This window comes from Dermacentor albipictus, chromosome 7, assembly GCF_038994185.2.
Source record: "Dermacentor albipictus isolate Rhodes 1998 colony chromosome 7, USDA_Dalb.pri_finalv2, whole genome shotgun sequence".
In the NCBI taxonomy this organism is placed as follows: domain Eukaryota; kingdom Metazoa; phylum Arthropoda; class Arachnida; order Ixodida; family Ixodidae; genus Dermacentor; species Dermacentor albipictus.
Window position 1 is genome coordinate 95,675,901 of NC_091827.1, and position 22,644 is coordinate 95,698,544.

The following is a 22,644-nucleotide window of genomic DNA, read 5'->3' on the forward strand; positions in this document are numbered from 1 at the left end:
TAGGGACTGATTTATCGAGCAGCCTACCCACGTGACGTCAGCCGAGCACGATAATAAAATGCTGCCAGCTTATCATACATTCTGTCATTGCAGGACTCCTGCCGCAGTTATATGACGAAGCTCGAATAACGATGGTGGACCAACCATGACGACACTACGACCACGAGCACGTACCTTCTGGCACAAGCTAGTACACAGTTCGACTCGCTTGGTCAGCATAAGAGGCTAGAAAATGACGCGTAGTGTGATGGCGAAGAACACAGCAGAAAAACTGTGAACAACTTAATTTTTTATTGGGCAAGCCTGTACGCGCAAAAGCCAATTACACTGAAAGCACAGCAATAGTGGCGAACACAGTCGGCGATCGTCGGAATCTAATAAGCGGGCCAAGCGTGACGGCTTTTATATGTCACTCGGCGAAGGTTCAAGTCTAATCACTGGTGCCCGCATGGTTTCCAGAAACTACTACACGATTCATGTCGCGTATGCAATCTGATAACACATGATTCGGCGAGGAAATACCTGATAGAATGAACGATCAACATCACCAGCAGCAGCAGCCTGGTTACGCCCACTGCAGGGAAAGTGCCTCTCCCATACTTCTCCAACAACCCCGGTCATGTACTAATTGTGGCCATGCCGTTCCTGCAAACTTCTTAATCTCATCCACCCATCTAAATTTCTGCCGCCCCCTGCTACGCTTCCCTTGCCTTGTAATCCAGTCCGTAACCCTTAATGAACATCGGTTATCTTCCATCCTCATTACATGTCCGGCCCATGCATATTTCTTTTTTCTTGATTTCAACTGAGATGTCATTAAGTCGCGTTTCTTCTCTCACCCAAGCTACGCTTTTCTTATCCCTTAACATTACACCCATCATTCTTCCTTCCATAGCTCGTTGCGTCGTCCTAAATTTAAGTACAACCCTTTTCCTAAGCCTCCAGGTTTCTACCCCGTACGTGAGTACTGGTAAGACACAGCTGTTATACACTTTTCTCTTGAGGGATAATGGCAACCTGCTGTTCATGATCTGGGAATGTCTGCCAAGCGCACGCCAGCCCATTCTTATTCTTCTCATTATTTCAGTCTCATGATCCGGATCCGCTGTCACTACCTGCCCTAAGTGGATGTATTCCCTTACCACTTCCAGTGCCTCACTACCTATCGTAAACTGCTGTTCCCTACCGAGGCTGCTAAACATTACTTTAGCTTTCTGCAGATTAACTTTTAGACCCACATTTCTGCTTTGCCTCCCCAGATCAGTGAGCATGCGTCGCAATTGGTCCCCCGAGTTACTAAGCAAGGCAATATCATCAGCGAATCGCAAGTTACTAAGGTATTCTCCATTAACTCTTATCTCCAATTATTCCCAATCCAGGCCTCTGAATACCCCCTGTAAACACGCTGTTCATAGCATTGGAGAGATCGCATCTCCCTGCCTGATTCATTCCTTATTGGGATTTTGTTGCTTTCCTTATGGAGAACTGCGGTGGCTATGGAGCCGCTATAGGTACCTTTCAGTATTTTTACATACGGCTCGTCTACACCCTGATTCTGTAATGCCTCCATGTGTGCTGAGGTTTCGACTGAATCAAACGCATTCTCGTAATCAATGAAAGCTATATATAAGTGTTGGTTATATTCCTCACATTTCTCTATCACCTGATTGATAGTGTGAATATGGTGTATTGTTGAGCAGCCTTTACGGAATCCTGCCTGGTCCTTTGGTTGACAGAAGTCTAAGGTGTTCCTGATTCTATGTGCGATTACCTTAGTAAATACTTTGCAGGAAACGGACAGTAAGCTGATCGGTCTATAATTTTTCAAGTCTTTGGCACCCCCTTTGCATCCCCTTTCTTATGGATTAGGACTATGTTAGCATTCTTCCAAGATTCCGGTACGCTCGAGGTCATGAGGCATTGCGTAAACAGGGTGGCCAGTTTATCTAGAACAATCTGCCCACCATCCTTGAAAAAATCTTCTGTTACCTGATCATCCCCCGCTGCCTTCCCCCTTCGCATAGCTCCCAAGGCTTTCTTTACTTCTTCCGGCGTTACTTGTGGGATTTCAAATTCCTCTAGACTATTCTCTCCTACATTATCGTCATGCGGGCCACTGGTACTGTATAAATCTCTATGGAACTCCTCTGCCACTTGAACTATCTCATCCATATTAATAATTATATTGCCGTCTTTCTCTCTTAATCCATACATCTGATTCTTACCAATTCCTAGTTTCATCTTCACTGCTTTTAGGCTTCCTCCGTGCCTGAGAGCATGTTCAATTCTATCCATATTATATTTCCTCATGTCAGCTGCCTTGTTGATTAACTTCGAAAATTCCGCCAGTTCTATTCTAGCTGTAGGGTTAGAGGCTTTCATACATTGGCGTTTCTTGATGAGATCTTTCGTCTCCTGCGATAGCTTATGGTATACTGTCTAACGGAGTTACCACTGACTTCTGTTGCACACTCCTTAATGAGTCTCGTAAGATTGTCGTTCATTGTTTCAACTCTAAGGTCCTCTTCCTGAGTTAAAGCCGAACACCTGGTATTTTGCTTGATCCGGAATTTCTCTATTTTCCCTCTTACCGCTAACTCATTGATTGGCTTCTTAAGTACCACTTTCGTCCGTTCCCTAACGACTCCTCCCTGCTATTCCTAGTGCCTATACCATATTCCCTTACTGAGTTGTCTCCAGCCTGCTTCTTGCCTTCCTTGGCTTTGAGGTTGCCCATCAGTGTAGTGTATTTTGTTTTTACTTTACCCATCGCCGATTTCACGTGTTCATAGAAGCTTCCGACTTCCTGGTCATCATGACTGGATGTAGGGCATCCGCCTCTTGCACGTGAGGCGGATGCTCTTTCTCTACGCCACCGCTGCACATCTATGCTCTACCCGCTACACCTCTGGAATGAAAGATAACGTTCGCTTAAGTTCCAAATCATGTTGGCACGTCTTGCGCTGAGTGATAACGTTTAACATCTGCTGGTCGGTGACAAGTGGTCACCGGCGAATCGTAAGCAGCTGCACATGTCGATGCCTTCCTCTTAATATGCATCGTCCCGATGGTAAAATCATAAAAACAGAACAAAAAACAAACGCATTCTTATAAAGAAACGAAGAAACAAAGTCCCAAAGTTCCTTAGCGCTGATAGAACTGCTTAAGGCGCACTACATGGACCATTTGAGATCGTGCTCGGTGCTGCTGTGATTGCGACGTGCCGTCTGGCACAACCTCATAGTCTAGTGCGCTAATACAAAGATGATCTCGTAGGGTCCTAAATAACATCACAAAAGCTTCTCGCTGATAACTCTTCGGCGTATTGGGGCCCAAACCCAAGGATGCTCTCCGGGCTGACACTCCGCGTACCGTCGTCGAAGATTGCAGTGTCCGCTGTCGGTCCTCTGCTGATTCTTCACACGCAGGCGGGCGAGCAGTCGGGCTTCTTCGGCGCGCTGGAGATAGGCAGCGACATCGAGATTCTCTTCGTCGGTGTCGTGCGGCAGCATGGCATCGAAAGTCGTCGTCGGGTTGCTGCCGTAAACCAGATTGAACGGTGTGATCTGAGTTGTTTCTTGCACCGTCGTGTTGCAAGCGAACGTTACGTATGGCAGGACGTCATCCCAGGTTTTGTGTTCGACGTCGACGTACAGCCCTAGCATATAGGTGAGGGTCTTATTCAGGCGCTTCGCAAGACCATCCGTCTGCGCTTGGTAGGCAGTTGCCCTCGCGTGGTTGTCTGACTGTATTGCAGAATGGCTTAGGTGAGCTCTGCAGTAAAGGCAGTTCCTCTGTCCCTGCTGAGGGCTTCTGGGCACCATGTCGCAGGAGGATGTTCTCGACAAAGAATTTCTCCACTTCGGCTGCGTTACCTTTCGGCACAGCTTTTGTTTCGGCGTAGCGGGTAAGGTAGTCCATGGCCACAACGATCCACTTGTTTCCAGATGTTGACGTCGGAAAAGGTCCCAACAAATCCATCTTGATCTGCTGAAATGGTCGGCAATGATACTAGATCGATTGTAATAATCCCGCTGGCCTTGTCGGCGCGGTCTTGCGTCGCTGCAGTCACGGCATGTATTGACGTAGGGCAAAGTCGGAGGCAAGGTGGGGCCAATAGTACTTACCTTGCATTATTGCTAACGTACGGGAAAGGACCAAGCAAAGGACCAGGCAGGATTCCGTAAAGGCTACTCAACAATAGATCATATTCAGACTAATAATCAGGTGATAGAGAAATGTGCGGAATATAACCTACCCTTATATATAGCTTTCATTGATTACGAGAAAGCATTTGATTCTGTCGAAACCTCAGCAGTCATGGAGGCATTACGGAATAAGGGTGTAGACGAGCCATATGTAAAATTACTGAAAAATATCTATAGCGGCTCCACAGCCACCGTAGTCATCCATAAAGAAAGCAACAAAATCCCAATAAAGAAAGGCGTCAGGCAGGGAGATACGATCTCTCCAATGCTATTCACAGCATGTTTACAGGAGGTATTCAGAGACCTGGATTGGGAAGAAATGGGGATAAAAGTTAATGGAGAATACCTTAGTAACTTGCGATTCGCTGATGATATTGCCTTGCTTAGTAACTCAGGGGACCAACTGCAATGCATGCTCACTGACCTGGAGAGGCAAAGCAGAAGAGTGGGTCTAAAAATTATTCTGCAGAAAACTAAACTAATGCTTAACAGTCTTGGGAGAGAACAGCAATTTACAAGAGGCAGCGAGACACTGGAAGTCGTAAGGGAATACATCTACTTAGGACAGGTATTGACGGCGGATCCGGATCATGAGACGGAAATAATCAGAAGAATAAGAATGGGCTGGGGTGCGTTTGGCAGGCATTCCCAAATCATGAACAGCAGGTTGCCATTATCCCTCAAGAGAAAAGTGTATAATAGCTGCGTCTTACCAGTACTCACCTACGGGGCAGAAACCTGGAGGCTTACGAAAAGGGTTCTACTCAAATTGAGGATGACACAGCGAGCTATGGAAAGAAGAATGATAGGTGTAACGTTAAGGGATAAGAAAAGAGCAGATTGGGTGAGGGAACAAACGCGAGTTAATGACATCTTAGTTGAAATCAAGAAAAAGAAATGGGCATGGGCCGGACATGTAATGAGGAGGGAAGATAACCGATGGTCATTAAGGGTTACGGACTGGATTCCAAGGGAAGGGAAGCGTAGCAGGGGACGGCAGAAAGTTAGGTGGGCGGATGAGATTAGGAAATTTGCAGGGACGGCATGGCCACAATTCGTACATGACCGGGGTTGTTGGCGACATATGGGAGAGGCCTTTGCCCTGCAGTGGGCGTAACCAGGCTGATGATGATGATGATGACGGGAAAGCCCAAGGTGCTCGGCTGTCTCGTCATCGTGCAGGGCCTGCAGGAATTTCGGTTCATCATCATCATCTTTTATTCTCCCTTAAGGACCCCTTTTAGGGTATTGCATAAGGATTCGACTGCTGCTGGCAGAAAGAAGAGGTAGTTTCCGCAGGCAGAGGAGAAGTTCTCTTTTACGAGGACGTCGTTGCGCAAGCAAACCAAGGAGAGTGCACTTCAAAATACCCTAGGCACAACATCGGTCTTGCCTTCTAGGTACTGAACGTTTTCTCGTTGCTGTTCGGCGAAGTCGTCTGCAGATTCTTTTTTTCCTAGAAAGGCGTCGTTGTTGAGTTCGCCTTGCCTTGGCGGGTCAATATTGTCGCACGACAACCAATCGGTGTGAGAAGGTTTCCCCGCGGATTTATAGAACATGGTAATGTCCAATTCCACGAGTTTGAGACTCCATCGGGCTAGGCGACCTGAATGATAGTTTCAATTTGCCAGCCAACAAAAGGCATGGTGGTCACTTACCAGTTTGAAATGCTGGCCGTATATGCAAGGACGAAATTTCACCCTATCCTAAATGATCGCAAGGCACTCTTTCTCTGTCGTAGAGTAATTCGCATCCGCTTTTGACAGTGACCAGCTAACGCAAGGCATTACGCTTTCAACTCCGTCCTTCCTTTGAACTAGCACGGATCCATGGCCTACGCTACTTGCGTCGGCGTGGAGTTCGGTCTCCTTCGTCGAAGTGTGAAACTACCGGCGTTTACTGCAACCATCACTTCAGCTTCTCAAATGCGTCGTCCTGGCGTGTTTCCCTATTCAAGTCTGCGTCGTACTTTGTGAGATGGCTTAATGGCTCCGCAGTGCTTGAAAAGTATCTTGCAAAGCGCCTGGAATAGGCACACACGCAAGGAATCTGCGCGCTGCGTTCTTGTCGCCGGGCCATGGGAACTCAGCGATGCCAGCTGTCTTCTGTGCGTCGGGACTGACTCTAGAGTTGCAGGTGACGTGGCCTAGAAACAGAAGTTCTTCGCAAGTGAAACGGTCCTTTTCCGGCTTCAGGGTGAGTCCAGATGAGGATGAGTTGATCACCTCTAGTACTGCGTGAAGCCACCTGAGATTATCTTCCAAATTCGCGACAAAGACTGCAACGCTATCCAAGTTAACGACACAGGTCTTCCACATAAGTTCTGCCAAGACTGTATCCGTTACGCACTTGAATGTTGCAGGTGCACAGTGAAATCCTCATGGCATCACCTTCAATTCGAAGAGGCTGTATGGTGTGTTAAAAGCGGTCTTCTCTAGATTCCCTTGGTCGACTTCAACTTGTCAATAACCCGGCTTTAGATACATCGAAGCAAAGTACTTGGCATTGCAGAGCCGGTCTAATGCGTCGTCTATCCATGGGAGGGAGTCTACATCCTTCTTCGTGATTTTGTTCAAGCGGCGATAATCGACGTAGAAGCGCTGTGATCCATCCTTCTTCTTCAGTAAGCCCACAAGGTATGCCAACAGGGTTTCGACATCCGGATAATGTCGTTGCGCAGCATTTCATCGGCTTATTTTCTTATAGCTTCTCGTTTACGCGTCGAAACTCGGTAATGGTGCTGGCGGAGTGGTCCAGCGGACTCTTCAGTTATTATGCGAAGGTTTGCAACCGGTGTTTGCCGAATCCTCGATGACGTTGAAAGGTAGTCTTTGTATGGTCCCAGGAGACATTCCAGCTGTTGTTGCTTAGTCGTGGGGAAGTTTGGATTTGTATCGAAGATTGGTTCGCGAGCTATGGCCATCGAGGTAGATGTGGCAGAATCCTGAAGGACAAATGTATTGCTGGTTTCCACACTTTAATTTTTTTTTAATTATGGGTTTTTTTACGTGCCAAAACCACTTTTCTGATTATGAAGCAGGCTGTAGTGGAGAACTCCGGAAATAAACACCACCTGGGGTTCTTTAACGTGCACCTAAATCTAAGTACACGGGTGTTTTCGCATTTCTCCCCCATCGAAATGCGGCCGCCGTGGCCGGGATTCGATCCCACGACCTGGCGCTCAGCAGCCCAACACCATAGCCACTGAGCAACCATGGCGGGTGGTTTCCACACTTTCAAGCGGACAACTGACGCAGGGCGTGCCGAGGCAAAGCCGCATTAAATCACCGTGGAAACTAGGGGACACTACAATAGCATCGCACGGGATGTCAACGCTTTTGTGACCACAGCGGTAGCTTTGCGGCTTTCGTATTTCTCGACGTCACGTGTTCGATCCTCACCGCGGCAGCCGCATCTCATTGATGGCGAAATACAAAAAAAACGCTCGTGCACTTAGATTCAGGTGCACAATACAGGACACCTGAATGTCAAAATTAATCCGAAGTCCTCTACTATAGCGCGCCCCATAAACCGATTTTAACTTTGGCATAATACAGCCCCATAATTTGTTTAACACCATAATGTTTAACACTTCTACCACGATGCGATGTGCCACGTGAGGTAATGGCAACGTTCAAACCTCTGAGAAGTTATGGACAATGACGCACAAGGCCTCAATCAAGCACGTCTCCCTGTGAGTTCTGTTTATGACGCAGATAAACAGCAGTGGTTCGCGCGAGGTAATGTTTAGCATCCACTCACCACTCTTGTGTTGGACAAAACGCTGAAGAAATCAAATATTCGGCGTCAACACCACCGCTAATTATCAAACAGCCCACAAAGCTTCGTCGACATTGATTCCCAAAATGGGTGATTCTTTTACGAAAAGCTCAGCATTATGCCTCCTGTTCGGGGCCTTGATATGTACTGGGGTTAGAATGTCCAAGCAAAACCATTCTAACGGACGCTTTCAAGTTAATGAGGTTGTATACTTGGCTTATTAACATAGCATAACTACATGTACAACAAGATGACAGTATGTCGGTGTATAATCCCATATGCCATCGTTCTGTTATTTGCACGCTGCACAACGATTAGTTTTACAGTCCAAGGGGCAGTGCAACCTCCCCAGAGTCCATATTTTTGCGGTTTGAACATTCAACCTAATTTGCGCAATAATTAACAGACAAGAATTCAGCAAAAATAAAGTGTAAATTCATTTAAAGCGCCGTTAGCCTCTCTTAAATAGGCAGCAGGCGATAACATATGCGAATAACAGCGCTCGCTTTGTGTCTTTCGACATCAAACTACTTCTACCTCAAGCTTAGTCGTTTGAGTACAGATCAATGAGATCAAAACGCGGGCACTACACATATGCTAGGTGGATTATGAAAACCGCTCGAATACAATTTTAGAACCACTCATCTGTAACGGGCTTAAAATCTCTCGAGCCGTTAGAGACTGGTGACATTAGTAAACGACTTAGCAAAACGTCAAAATTAAGAAACCTAATAATTTTGGTAAATATGTCTGGCATTTTTTTATACCTGTGAAAGCCATTCCTGAAGCGCCAAAACGTCATTAAGACTCTTCGAACTTTCGATCATATCAATCTTTCATAGTGCTGATGTTTTATATTGATACATTCGGATGAAGACCTATCACTTTAAGGATGTAAAGATGTAAACGATTACAATGTTGTGCCAACTGAACAGCGATTTGCCTGACTATTCGTAAACCGATTCGTAACCTCACTGATTTGGGACCCCCACAATGAGTAAGAGTGATACTTCGAATATTGCAGCTTAAAGAAATTATCATTACCGTGTCCACTATTGAAGCAAGAAACCTGAAGCATTAACATGAAGGGATACTGCTGTTATACGCCTATTAGAGCACTGGATATCGTTAATAACAACATAGTAGGATATTCATGATACGAATCGACCGGCCAATTATTTCTAATGAAGCCATAACGGTTTAAATATTCCGCAAACTGTTCTAATTTGTGTGTCCAAGACGTCTATAAATACAACATAAGTAATGCTTACAGCGTAAACACAACGTTAACACAACACAAATAAATACTTCTATTCAAAGTACAGTAAAGGTTTTGCTTTGTTCATATGCGCCAATTCTGAATTCGAAGTGCACGTCAGCAGTAAGCCATGATAAGGATTCCGGGGAATGGCTGGTGCGTTAACTGGGCCTTGTTCCGATTAACTAAAAAAGTCGGTGGATATTCATTGCACAGTCCCGTCGTTCTTGACTTCCCTCTCGCTTCATCTTTTGTTCTGTAGGAATAATGAGCCATACAAACTAGACCAGTCTAGTTTTTTTTTTCCAAATTACAGCGAACTTCCCACAAAGGCCCCTTGTAACAGTTCAGATTGCTATAGCCCCTTGGAAAACACCCGCAGGGTGCAGTCACACAACTGCTGCTTATCCTGTGCTGGCAAAAATACCAGCCATGCCCTTTCCTCAACCACGACGCTAACAATTCATTTTCGCTTGTTGGCGCTTTGTCAGCAATACGACCTGCATCGGCCAATCATCTGCCAAACAATGGAAAATAACAAACGGCTTGCAACATGAAATCGCGCTTAAGAAACTTGTTTACGGAACGCTATCGATTAAGGGGAAAGTTAGGGTTGACTATTGACACAGCAAACAAAGGACCAACTTGATAATTTATGTTATCATTACGCAAACATATACCTACTTTTCGTATATTGTAAGCTTTCCATGCATGGGCTGGAATCTTGCACTCCGACGGGACGAAACAGACGGCAAACAGAAAACTTGCTAGACGCTCCATGTGCATGCTGCAGCAAGCTGCCGAGAGCGCACCGTCTACGACAAATTCTCGTCGCGTTGTTAACAAAAAGCTTTTCTGAATCGGCGCCGACGTAAGCTGAATGTTGTGGAGTTAACAGGTGTGCGACCCAAGAATAGGGCACATGGATATGTAAGTTATACTGTCAAAGAATGCATTGCCTAAAAGCGTCTGCTTGCGTCTTTAGTTTAAAAAGGCTGAGAGAAAAAAAGGAAATCCTGGATTGCACTACAGAATAAATGCATGCATTTACTCTTTTTCGCGAGCTTCTTTTACAGCGTTCTTTTCTAGGGTCTTTTTTAAGGAAAGTGCAGACAATGTCAAAGTAGAATTCCAGTGCACAGTGCCCTGATTCGAGCAAAATAATTTTTTTAATTCCCCGGCGATTACGATACTCCCTAATGCGAAATTTGAGCGCAGCTCTATACGGGTTTTAATTTCACGATATATTGAACCTTCGCACATGTCGCCGCACCGACTGGGAGAGCCGTGATGTGTGGCCTTATATACAGACTGGCCACCCAGATGCTCCTTCTTGGCAACTGCAGCTTACGCTACCGTAAACTTCACAGCCAAACGCTTGCGGCGAACGCTAAGCGTGAGGGCGAGCTTTCCAGTCCTCTCTCTCCTTCGTCCTACCGTCCGCTGCCGCGGATGCATAAAGCCCCTTAAACGTGCCCTTAAACTTCGTAAAGTAGTGCCACGCTTTAAAGAATGCCGCCTCCTCCTCGAACGCTCTGGCCGAAGCCGACGCCGCGTCGCTATTGGCCTAATGGCATCACGTGGCCCCTTGCGCCGGCTTCGTTTGTTTACAGTCGCGCTTCAGTGCCATCTTTGCTCGAGAAGCGGCGCTTGTTGGCGGCATTCCTTCCGTTCCTATTCTGTGTTGTTTTGATCTTGCGAACGCCTTGAAGGATGTTTTGTGGCAAGTGCGACGTCGCTTCACGTAATTTTCTGTTACCATGACCTGCTGCGCGTTCGGATGCCAATATAGTTTTAGCAAAGGCAAGAATATGTTCGCGATACCGTCCGGTAAGCGCAACGGGTTAAGAAGAAAGACATGGCTTCACCGAATCGGGAGGGAGAACTTCCGACCAACTTTCTCCGCGCAACTATGTGATGTAAGTTGTGGCTCTCTCAGAATATTGTATATGCCAGGCTTGCGTATTGTGCTGCGGGCAATAACGTAGTAGGTATTGCGCAGTTCACTGTGCATGTTGTCATTTGTACGCACGCTTTAACATGAGTTTTACGCAACGTGTGCTTTGCTTATATGCGCACTACGTGGTCTTGTTAGTCATATTTGGTGCGCTTAATCGTTTTTAACACCAACCGGCTTGAGTTCGCGGGCACGCGAGGTTGCGTGCGATAACGTGATTACGAAATTTTTAAGATTCAGCGCAGTCCTTTTGATAAAATTTCAGTCTCGATCAGGAGAGCAACTCCCTGCCTTTTGTGGTTACCTAGTAGCCTTCTTTAGATAGGCTAGCTTTGTTTGCCACATTTGTTCGTGTTCCTCGTTGGCGGTCGCCCGGTGGATTTGCGATACAGAGGCACCGATGAAAAGCGTGCGTGCTCTCCCGATACCGTGTTACGCGGTGCGTTCGTCGTCGAGCGACCGCATCATAGGTAATTGAGACGTATGTGCTAATTCGCGTGAGCTTTAAAGTGTGCGAAGCTTAAGATGCGGCGGTGGATCACTCGCAAAGAAAACGTGTGGTGGCCCGCCCGTTCGCTGGCTGGATTAGTCGTCGTTCGTGCTTAGTCGTTTGCTCGTTCGTTCGCGCGCTCGTTTAGTCGTTTGCTCGCTCGTTTAGTTCACGCGCTCATATAGTCGTTCGCTTGCTCGTCTATGCCACCATTGGTTTCTACAGTCAATATGCCTAATTGAGACGCGCTTGCTGTACGACTCTTAGGCTGGTGCGTTTATTTACGCAATGAGACAATAAATGGTGCACACGGACTTGTGACTGCAAAGGCAAATCTGTAATGCATCTATGCTGAAAATAAACTGTTAACTTGCAACTCGAATGCCGTTTCATATCACTTTAACCTATGGATAAAACATCATTTCACTTGCCGCAATGTGGGCCGCGTCATGGCGGGAGGATTTTTTGCGCGATCATGACTTCACTAATAAAGTCATGTCTCGCAAATGTTACTTCGAAGGGAGTGCAACCGTCCTCAATGCATGCACCTCAGTGCAACTCGGTTCGCGACACGTACGTCACTAAGTAAACGGACGAACCAACGCACGATGAAGTGTTATTCGTGATAAGTCGTTAACCTGAAAAAATTACTGAAGGCCACAGTGGTCTTGTTTGAGATTGAGTCAAACATTGTTAAAGCGCTCCCGCTTCGCGCACGAATGCTAAAAACTCATTTTATTTTCTTGTGTACGCACAGTCCCGACTCGATGATCGGCAGGGGTATTTCTGTCGGCGTTGAGACACGAGAAACATAATAGCACCAGCGCCCACCTATGAGGCTTTGCGTGCGCTTAGATTGGCAAGCACGCACGTTGGCGGCAGTGTACACTCTAAAAATTTTAACACCCTTAAGGGTGTCAATGGCTTGTCCCATGGGTGACACCCTTTTTGGGTGTATTGCTACACCCCAAGCAAAGGGTGCACATTAACACCCCACAAAAGAAGGGGTGTTAATATGACGTCACCTCACCTATGGGTGTAAAGCAAACAACACCCTTTCTATATGGGGTGTAACACAGACAACCACCCTTTCAATATGGGTGTAGTATGTGACAACACCCTTCCAGAAGGGTGTTATCCCTGCAAGTATTTTAGCGTTCACTACAGCCATGTAGTTAATGGGCAGACTAGCTGTTGTGAATGCTGCCTAGCCTTAGCTATGGTACTACCTTGTTCAGTATGAGCCAGAATCTGTGAGGCGTCGTCATATTGCGCTTCTGGTCCGTCATGTGGTAGCATAACGTGCGGCCCTTTCAGGCAAACAATTTAAGGTTTCGCCATTGCAGCAAGGCACACACGCCATGCTTTCGTAATCTTCCTCTGCAGTGATAGTACACTGCCGGCAGGATGCAGAGCGCAATAACAATGCGCGCTGCACAAAGGACACAGGATCTCCCGCACCTTGGTGCACCAGTACTTATAACTCCGTGGAAACAGCACACAGCCAAAAGCATAGTTACATGCATTTCAGAAATGATTAAAAACCTCCACTTTTCTTGGTCAAAAATTTTCGCAACACCAGCTCGACCAGGAGGGAAAGACACCACAGCTCGCTGCTGCAGCTCATATTGAATGCAATAGAGCGCAAGCAATGCATGTATTGGCGACGGTAACAAGTGCAGTACTACAGAAGCATACGTTTGCCTGTCAAGCAGTTTTTTGCCGTTTTAAGCACATATTTTATACCTCTACTCATCAAAGTTGTCATTTATCTCCACGGGATGCTTCTACTAGTACCTTCACATATATGACAAAGGTAGCACTGAAAGCCCAAGAACAAAGTGCTTCCACGTCGAATAATCTTTCAGCATTTACGAACAAAACAGCATGTGTAGCTGTGCATGCTGTTCAATATGTAAGCATGCACTATTTTCTGAAATATACGTATGCTCCATTTACTGACAGTGACCTGCTTATACCCAATAACTTAGTGTATTTTTCACCATGTGCTTGCATTGAATATTCTACAGACATTGTAAGTTAAGCTACCACAATAACAATCAGCTAGTCTAAGGTTACCTAATTGAACAAAATCATTGTAAAATTTGTGACGAAATGTCAGAAGTATTTATTTCATTCAAGAGAAATGGTTACATAATAATGTTTGCACATTTTAAAAGTAAAAAGGAAGATGAGTAAAACCATACCAATACAAAGACATAAGCACCGAATAATGGCACAGGCTTGCTCAATTAAATTTTAAGCAGAACAGTTTTTTAAATAACCTCACTACGAACTATCACATGTTTTCATTTGAAAAGCACTGCATCTTATTATAAAGCACAAAAATAACCGGTCACATAAGTAAGAACAAGTCTGAGTGTGTCTTTAACACAAGGATAAAAAGTTGGGCAAGTTGGTACAGTAACCTGATCTTGGATTGTAGCGCGAAGTGACACGGACACAGACTAGAAGCAGACAGGATGAGCGCTAACTCTCAACTAAATTTTTATTGAAACGAAGAATATATATATATATATATATATATATATATATATATATATATATATATATATATATGTGTGTGTGTGTGTGTGTGTGTGTGTGTGTGTGTGTGTGTGTGTGTGTGTGTGTGTATGTGTGTGTGTGACTGCAAAAAACCGCAGCACATGTAAATGAATATTGAATACATAGTAGTAACATGAAGACAACAAACAAAAGCTATCAGCCATCAACTGCGTGGCAAATCTGAGTGCAAGCTATTCTCTTATCAAGTATACCTGTAGGCATTGCGACCAATGTGCTCCCAAGATGTATGAGGCATTAGTCATTGCAGAGTTGTAAGGACATGACAATCCTAGGATGATTATGTTCTTGAGGCTTTTTTCCCCACTTTCCATCTTTTGAAACATGTATACTTTAGTCTTGAAAACAAAAATGCTACAACTGGCGTGTGATAAGTTTTGCATCTTATTTCCTAGCAGCTCACTGAAAAGAGCCACGATGACAAGTTTAAATGCTGTTACCTCATCAGACATTCAAATTTCTTAAACACAAACAAAACCAGATAGGCATTAGAGTGAGCATCACTTAAATACATTACACTGGTTTAAAGTTATTGCACCACTTTGGGCCAGGTAAAAACGTTAGAAACATCAAAAATGTTAAGATTCTACGGCTAACCATGAAAACTAAATAAAAAAAATCATTAAGCTGTCTTAAACGGGTACAGGAGCTTTACAACTGGCCATCTTGGTGATGGACACGCAGATAGATGAGCAGCCATTCCACTGAGACGAGAATGTTGAGGGCTTCGCATGCAAGTCTGTGAGACACTGCAGAGTAGTTCTTGGTCCACATGAAGGAGGTTGCTTGCATACACGTCTGGGCCACCATACTGAATGCAGTGTTACCGGAACCTTTTCCCCCTGCATTGTGGTAAAAAAGCATGGTTAAGTTTATACGATATTTAATACGCAAAAAAAGAGGTGAGGCATGCAGACAGGACACGGACAGGAGTAGAGAAGTGAACACAAACGCGAAAAACATGAAAATTTTCATTAAATTGTTTTATTAGATAAAATTTTTATACTGTGTGTCATTCATTATGAGGGTTCATAACCGCAACACATTTATTATATAAGCAGGTAGAATTATCAGCTTGGTCAGTTTGTACAAGCTCGTTTGAGGCAAGAAATCGAGTTTCACAAACACAACCTCAACATTCTTGATTGAAAAAGGAACACCTTAGATGACATGCAGTCCTGTGAGTGGGAATCGCACAGTTCAAGAAAAACAAATTAGAACTCACAGACCGATCCTGAAAAAGGAATAAGCACCTGCTACTGCAAAAAGCGAATTAATTGGTAGGTTTTAGTAGCACAAGGGCATCTTTGGCCAATGAGCGCCAAATCTATATTGGAAAAGATAAAGTTAGTGCATCTTTACAAAGCAAATATATAAAGATGACTAATGCCTCTCTGCACTAGTTGCTTTGCTCTAGCGTGAAGTCATTTTAATGCATGCACACGTACGTACACATGCTACACCCAAGTGTAACAGCTGCAGAATTAAAATTGGGCAGCAACAAAGTCGCAACCTTTAACCATTGATCACAAGCTGTACTAGTGACTGGAGGTAGTACCAATATCGCGAATGACTAGTTGCACTCTTTCTCCCCGACGTTATGCTGCTCTTGTTGTCAAAGATGAGTTACAGTCGGCATTGAGGGAAAGCTGCCCTCAAGAGCAGCTCTTATTTTTGTGTTATTTCTAACCAGAGACCAATGAAGTAATATATTTTAGAAAGAAAATGACACCAAAAATTGAGTATGTAAAACATTTGGTACATTTTCCGGAATTAACTTGGGGGTTAACAGCTAAAGCGGCAATCCAGACACTAGAACATGTTTTGACATGTTTGCTATCAGTGAATGCTGGAAAATATGTTGGCATTCTGTAGTTTTGTCCAACAATGCAAAAGGGATTCTTAATAACTGAGGAAATAAATGGAAAAGCATCATGAAGTATATTTCGTGAATGTAATGCAGAATCACTCAACTTCTGTTGCTATATAATCTCCACTTGATTAACCTGCACTTTCTGAACTAGTTCAGGAGGTACTGCATTTCACTACTCATTCCACCAGTTCAACGTGGTAGCAACTACACGTTGTGATTTGTTTTACTTAGTGCAGGCTATGTACATGGCGAGTTCACAGCATTCCCTGCACTCGGCCGAAAGGTAGTGCATGTTTACGCAGCAGGTGTGGTGCCGCTTCTGCACGAGCGAGGCGCAGAAATCAGAGTTTCATACAATAATTACTAGAGGGAACTCTGACGTTAGTGTCCACAGGAGATCAAACAAGAACGGCTGTACCAGCATGGAAATTATGGGAAGTACATGAATTTGCCTAAACTTCGTCTGTTTGGCTTCAAACGGCTTTGTGACTTTGTATTCTAGTCATTTTCAACAATATACTGTGTAATGAATAAATAAACATTAAAATCGTTCGACGACAGGATTCAAACACAGGAACTCTAGAACAGAAGTCTGATATTGAAACCATTAAGCAACGGAGGCATGTAACGACAAGCGAGTGCAACGTCCTGATGAATTTTTCGCGGGCATACTAGTGCCTTGAGACGCTTGGTGCCCTTCGATTTGGCTACCTGGACAAGCTCAATCGTTGCAATTAATAGCAATTGTGCGTGTTGGCACCGTCTTCTGCACTTCGAAGAGTACAGACTGCGCTGAAATTTACGACAATAAGATTTATATAGCGTATAATATACGAAGCCACAAGAACGTCTGAATTCACAAGCACGAATATCAGACAAATCCATGTGCTTCCCATCATTCCCATGGTGGTACGACTGCAGCGCCAGAGTTCCCTCTAGTAATTACTCTAAGAAACTCTATGGCAGAAATAACCGAAGTGCCTCGAATTTTGTTCTGGAGTAATAAACTAAGTTTTGCTGGTCCCATAAATCTTACTGGTCATTAATTCCAAGTTTTAGTGCAGTCACATGTCTAGTAGGCAATTGTATTTTGCATAAACATTGCAAAGCCAACTGTGATGAAAGTTCACTCTGGTAAATTGTTTATGATCGAGTAGACTACTGAAGCAATCTCTGGAAGGCAAGTGAAGTAATTTTTTTATTAGCAGCCTTTAAACAGCATTCGAGCATATGACACATGCACGTCAGATATGCAGATAATATTTCCTTGACTAAGCAAGAAGCCATGCTTCATGTTCCACGAATCTACTTCTATCAAAGCAGTATTGGTGCTCTCTAAAAACAATGCCAATGAATATTTTTCAGGGGCAACAGCTATGCCTGAAATCATGCTAGATTAGTTTTTTTAAACACATGCTCAGACCATGTTAGAAGTGCTTCTTAAAATCCTCCTATTTATTAGACTAGTCATATATCTGTACACAAAGGCTACTAATTAGGTCCCATGCTATATCATCTTAACAAAAACTTCACTTAGTAATACACATGCTGTGATAAGATTTGAGACCACATTGAGATGCTGAACAAGGTGAATTCATTATTTTTAAAATGAAGCTCCTGTTCTTCCAAACGAGAAGAACGGATACTGAGGGTCAAAATTTTTCTGAATCACGGCTGGAAGATGCCACGGAAGGCACGTGGAAACTTATTTGTAATTTTCTATTTAAATGTAGAAATGATAAAAGGAAATGAAAATGGTAAAAAAAACAGGCATGGGGGGAGAACGAACCTACAGCCTTTGCATTAGGCATGCGATGCACTAACCACTGTGCCACCGAGGCAGCATTCAACCGTCCACAATGGCCCCTCAGATTGTCGACGCTCGAACACGGCCGTAGTACCACAGTGGTTAGTATATCACATGCGTAATGTGAAGGTTATGGGTCCGTTCCCCACCAAGAGGTGGATATCTTTTAATCCACTTTCACTTACCTAGAATTCATCATTTCTATACTTCATATAAAAAACTTAAAACATGTTCCTCTATGCTTTCCTTGGCCTCATTATCTGCTGGCTTCTTCCAGTTCTGTTACTTCCAACACTTATACATATTCTAATCTGGTAAGTAAACAGTTCTGTATGATGCTGGAATGCAATATGAAACAGTATTGCAGGGCCGTGTTATGTAGAATGCCTTACATTGCCCAGGCAAGGTGTATATTTTATGTCAATCTGAAAAAAAAACAATTCCCACTCTAGGCAGAAATGCTGTGTACTGCTGTGTGCAACAGGGTTTAACGAAAACAACTTGTTCAGAAATAAAGCCACCAAACAACGAGGAAATATGTAAACTAGATGAAAATTTGTGCAGTTGCATGTTAAAAATTTAGCACAGCAACAGATGTATACATAATGAAGGAAGCGCGAGAATGGTTTATTTTGGACACACGGGGCAGTATACTTGAAAGATGCATATGAGCTTACATGTGGAGAAATATTGTTTATGTAGCAGCTAAACTACGAACAGGCCTAGAACACACTGATGCAAGGTGTCGAGCATGTAAATCTTATCATGCCCTTAAGTGAAAGAAACATGGCTGTTTCTCATGATTTGCTACATATGGCTGGCTCACACAACTTAGCCACTTCTATATATGCCTTGTAATTACCAGGTGGTCTGTATGACATGTGCAAGCTTTAAATATGTACAAGTGCCACGTAGCTGGACAGCACCAAGGCAATGTCGTTTGCCATCGTTTTGAGGAAGTGAAACCAATTCTTACATTTCTTCTAATTAGTTAATTAGTTACTAACGATTACTTAACTGCTCAAATATTATATTCAAAGCAAAAGTGTCAGTGCGAAAATTGTAGAGCATCCTGAAAAATTCCCAATCCAGCTTTCTACTGCTCAATAGGTGCAACAAATTTTTCTTTCAAGTTAGAAAGAAGCCAGTGAACACATGCAAGAAGTGCTGTGCAACTAACTGCTCGTGCACCTGAACACCATTTGGCTCCTCCTTTCATGCTTGAAAAAAACTTTTTGAAAAGAATATTTTAGAAATTGATTAATTATTATTGGCTATGTTTTATGCAAAATGGATGAAATAGTGTGACTGCCACCGCCATTTTCGGCGACATGAATTGACTCCATTTTCATGTCCAAATCCAGCTATACATGGTGCGTGTTTTGAGCTGGTTCTGTAATTTAGGCTGGTTTTGACTAATTGAAGCTTCGCACTTTAATAATGGAGTCAGGTTAAAAAGAAATTGGTACATAAACGGCCACTGACAGTACTACATACTCCTTTAACTTAGTGCAAAGTGCTTGTGAGCCAAGAAGTTGGTAGTTCTAAGCAGTATTTCTCATTTTGACCTGGTGTAATAGCCCACTTACTATGATGCCATGCTGCTCAGTCATGCTGGTCCCAGTTTCAATCTAGGCCATGGCAGCTGCCCTCCAATGAGGGTAAAATGCAATACCGCTTATGCACTTAGATTCAGGTGTACATTAAAGAAGCCAGGTTACCAAAACTTTAGGTTTTGGGATGTAAAAGCCAATAATTTAATTTTAAAATCTAAAAGTGCTTTATTAGGAGCAGGGGCATCATTTTGAGCTTTTACTGCACTGCCATGGCACCAAGAAGCTCCAAGTAAATAAAAACAATTTCTTAGACAATGTACATATCTTGCAAACATTTACAAACACTTCTCTGCATGCACCTCCGTTGCTCTTATATTTAGATCCGTATGCCAAGGCCGGCTATGATGTTAGAACATGTTTCAAATTTTTTTACCGCTTTAAAGTTGTTGGTTATTTTGCATCTCACTGTGTGTCGAACGCACATTTCAGTCCATCAATTTCTTCAGAAAGTGCACTCCTCTTTATTTATTTGTGCATGCAAAAAGGGTTCAGAACTGCTTTCTGAAGGTCTGTATAACAAGCAAAAAACAATTCTATGTAGGCTGCACAAAGAGAAAGGATTGGTTTGTAAATATGTTATTTAGTTCTTAAAAAAAGAGGCAGCTGTCAGTATTCTGTTCCAAAGTAAAAATTGCCCCTACCTGGCTCTGCTTCATTTTCCAATGTTGATGGTCCATTCGGGGGCACTCAACTGATAGGCTGCACTTTGGCGATGTCGGGTGTGCTGTCGCCAGGCCCAAGGTCGATCGACATCCTCACCAAAAGTCGAGTCCAAACGCTATAAAAGAAATATCTCATCATTTTGCTACCAGTTTTGTCATCTTGCGTGTTTCACACACGGCCGTCAGTGAAATATTTCGTCACTTGGATACTGAAAGAAATTCAAGCATTTTCTGGCAGCCAAGCTGATGATGATGATGTGTGGTGTTTTATGGCGCAAGAGCCAGGTTTGGACAAAGAGCGCCATGACAAGTGGTAATGTTGATGTATTATGGAAGATGTGACTTGGCTGTAAACTGGCCTAAAAATTGTCGATGTGAAGTGCGTAAAATCTACGTGCTATAACATTATGGCGATGACTAATGACAAATACTATTAACATTAAAATCCATCGTGGAAGAATGATGCAAAATAGAAAATATATAGAATGGTAAAATTACTTGGAGCACTGCTGCCTCGCGGGAGCCCTTGAAACACAAGGGCCTAGAGGCATGTGCTATACGAAAGAGCTATCACAGCGGCATCCTCTGAAGAGAAGGTGGCAGCCAAGCTGAATACACAGTAAATGGAGAACATTAAAGCGCAGATGCAGTTGTCCCATTAGATTGATCAAGTACAGCAGAAATGGAAAATAAATCAGTGATACTGTGTCTGTTGGCTTTGAATGCAAGAAACGTAAAAACAGGGGCTTGCAGCCACGCCACTTTGAATTTCCCGCGTTTGCTACACCTCACAAGTTTGGCATCGTCCGGTACTCAGCGATAGTAACCGCTTAAAATCAAGATGAACGAGCGTCAGCATAAATGAACAGGATACTTAACCGGGCAATATAGGCGCATAAAACAACTCACGTAGCGAAGCTACTGTCAATTACCCGATGACGCATCTGGGGGCGGTGCAGTTTGGGCGAACAATTCAAAAAGGAATGCGAGTTTCACTTGTTTCACGCCTACTAAGCTAACACACAATTTGAGTTTCTTACTAAACTATACTGGATATTTACGCTCCGAATAAAACGCTGGAAATTTTGTTACCTCACATTGCATACGTATGAGTGAGGAAATTGCTTTTATTGTGTTCTACCCAGACGGCACGCAGCAGCTACCACTCTCATGCAACAAAAGCATGAAAGCGATACTCGTGACACCGAAAACAAACATATACAGCGCCAACGTTACGCCCCTTAGAGTTGGAACTAAGCACGATCAAGCCATTTAGTTTTCTAGCTTTCATATCGCCATAAACACGACAAAACATCGAGCGAAAAAACTCTGCTCTCGAAAATTATTACCGCTTCCATTTATACACCTATCGCTGCCACAAGCAAACGCCAATGGGCTAGCTGTCCACAAGCCGCAGATTAGACTGACAGCAACATATTACGGTAACGTAAAACAATTTCCACGCTGACTTAGCAGCCGCGGTGTGCTCTAAGTGCCAAAGTTCTCGTTTGCCGCTCGAAATTCACACCATGATCACGGGCACTGCATCTTTCACATGAAATATTGCACGCTTTGCTCCCGAGCTCAATAGGAGGGCGAAACGCATTTGCACGTACCTGAAATCCGCATGCCGGAAACCCGTCGACGCTTCCGAGAACGGGGCGCACAGCCATACACTCGTACGGCGGCTTGACTTGGACGTGAGGCACTTCTATCAAACATTTCACATGCGACATGTTTCACACCGATTGCGCGAGCACCAGAAAATGACGCAGGCCGCATTGCGACGCCGAGCGGACGTGCAACCACCGATGCGCTGTGTGCGCGGATTGCAGAGAACAAAACTATACGAAACGTTAGACGCGAGAAGATGGCGGCTCTCGTTGAGTAGACGAAGCGGACGAAGCAATGATGCGCGAATGAATGTTGCCAACTGTTGGTTCCGCGTTACGCCGGCGGTGGCGGCTTTAGTGGCGTGTGTTGCGGCTGTCTAATTTTTTATTTCTTTTCCCCAAACAGTATAGCTAAGATCAGTTCTTTGTTTGAATTTTTAGTTGTGTCGTTTGGCATTATCTTTTTTTTTATGCTATTAAGCGGCCAATTATGGCCTCTCAGGTTCGCGCGCGCCAGCTTCGCGCGCAAATCTCAGAGGCCATAAGACAAGTCGTTAGAAAATGCCGTTATTGTCGTTGTTAACGCTTCATCATCCTTTCTTCAACTGAGATAGAAAGGTAGTGTCCCTTTTCCTGGGGTTGGGAGGGGGCGATCAAGACGGCATCGCTCAGCGGGGGGTGGGGGAGTTGGGTTGGTGTTGGTTCTTATCGCGAAATTCGCGAACCCTGCGATTTTTTTTTATAACGTAAGCATTTCTATACTTCCCCAACAAGAAAAACCATCCGTCCGTCAG

At 44.1% G+C, this 22,644-nt stretch overlaps 2 long non-coding RNA genes across 2 annotated transcripts in view; both read right to left on the bottom strand.

Annotated features, from left to right (window-relative positions):
- LOC135897012 (uncharacterized) overlaps window positions 1-10,095 on the bottom strand; it is a 36,690-nt gene extending 26,595 nt beyond the window's left edge. The window contains exon 1 of the long non-coding RNA XR_010562873.1: window positions 9,931-10,095. This is a non-coding gene — a long non-coding RNA (uncharacterized lncRNA). The remainder of the gene's footprint in view (window positions 1-9,930) is intronic.
- A 4,248-nt stretch (window positions 10,096-14,343) lies between these two features.
- On the bottom strand, window positions 14,344-22,022 carry LOC135897005 (uncharacterized). The gene is made up of 3 exons (XR_010562869.2): window positions 21,854-22,022; window positions 20,217-20,353; window positions 14,344-15,121 (listed from the first exon to the last, which is right to left on the bottom strand). It is a non-coding gene; the product is annotated as an uncharacterized lncRNA (long non-coding RNA).
- Window positions 22,023-22,644: the final 622 nt, after the last annotated feature.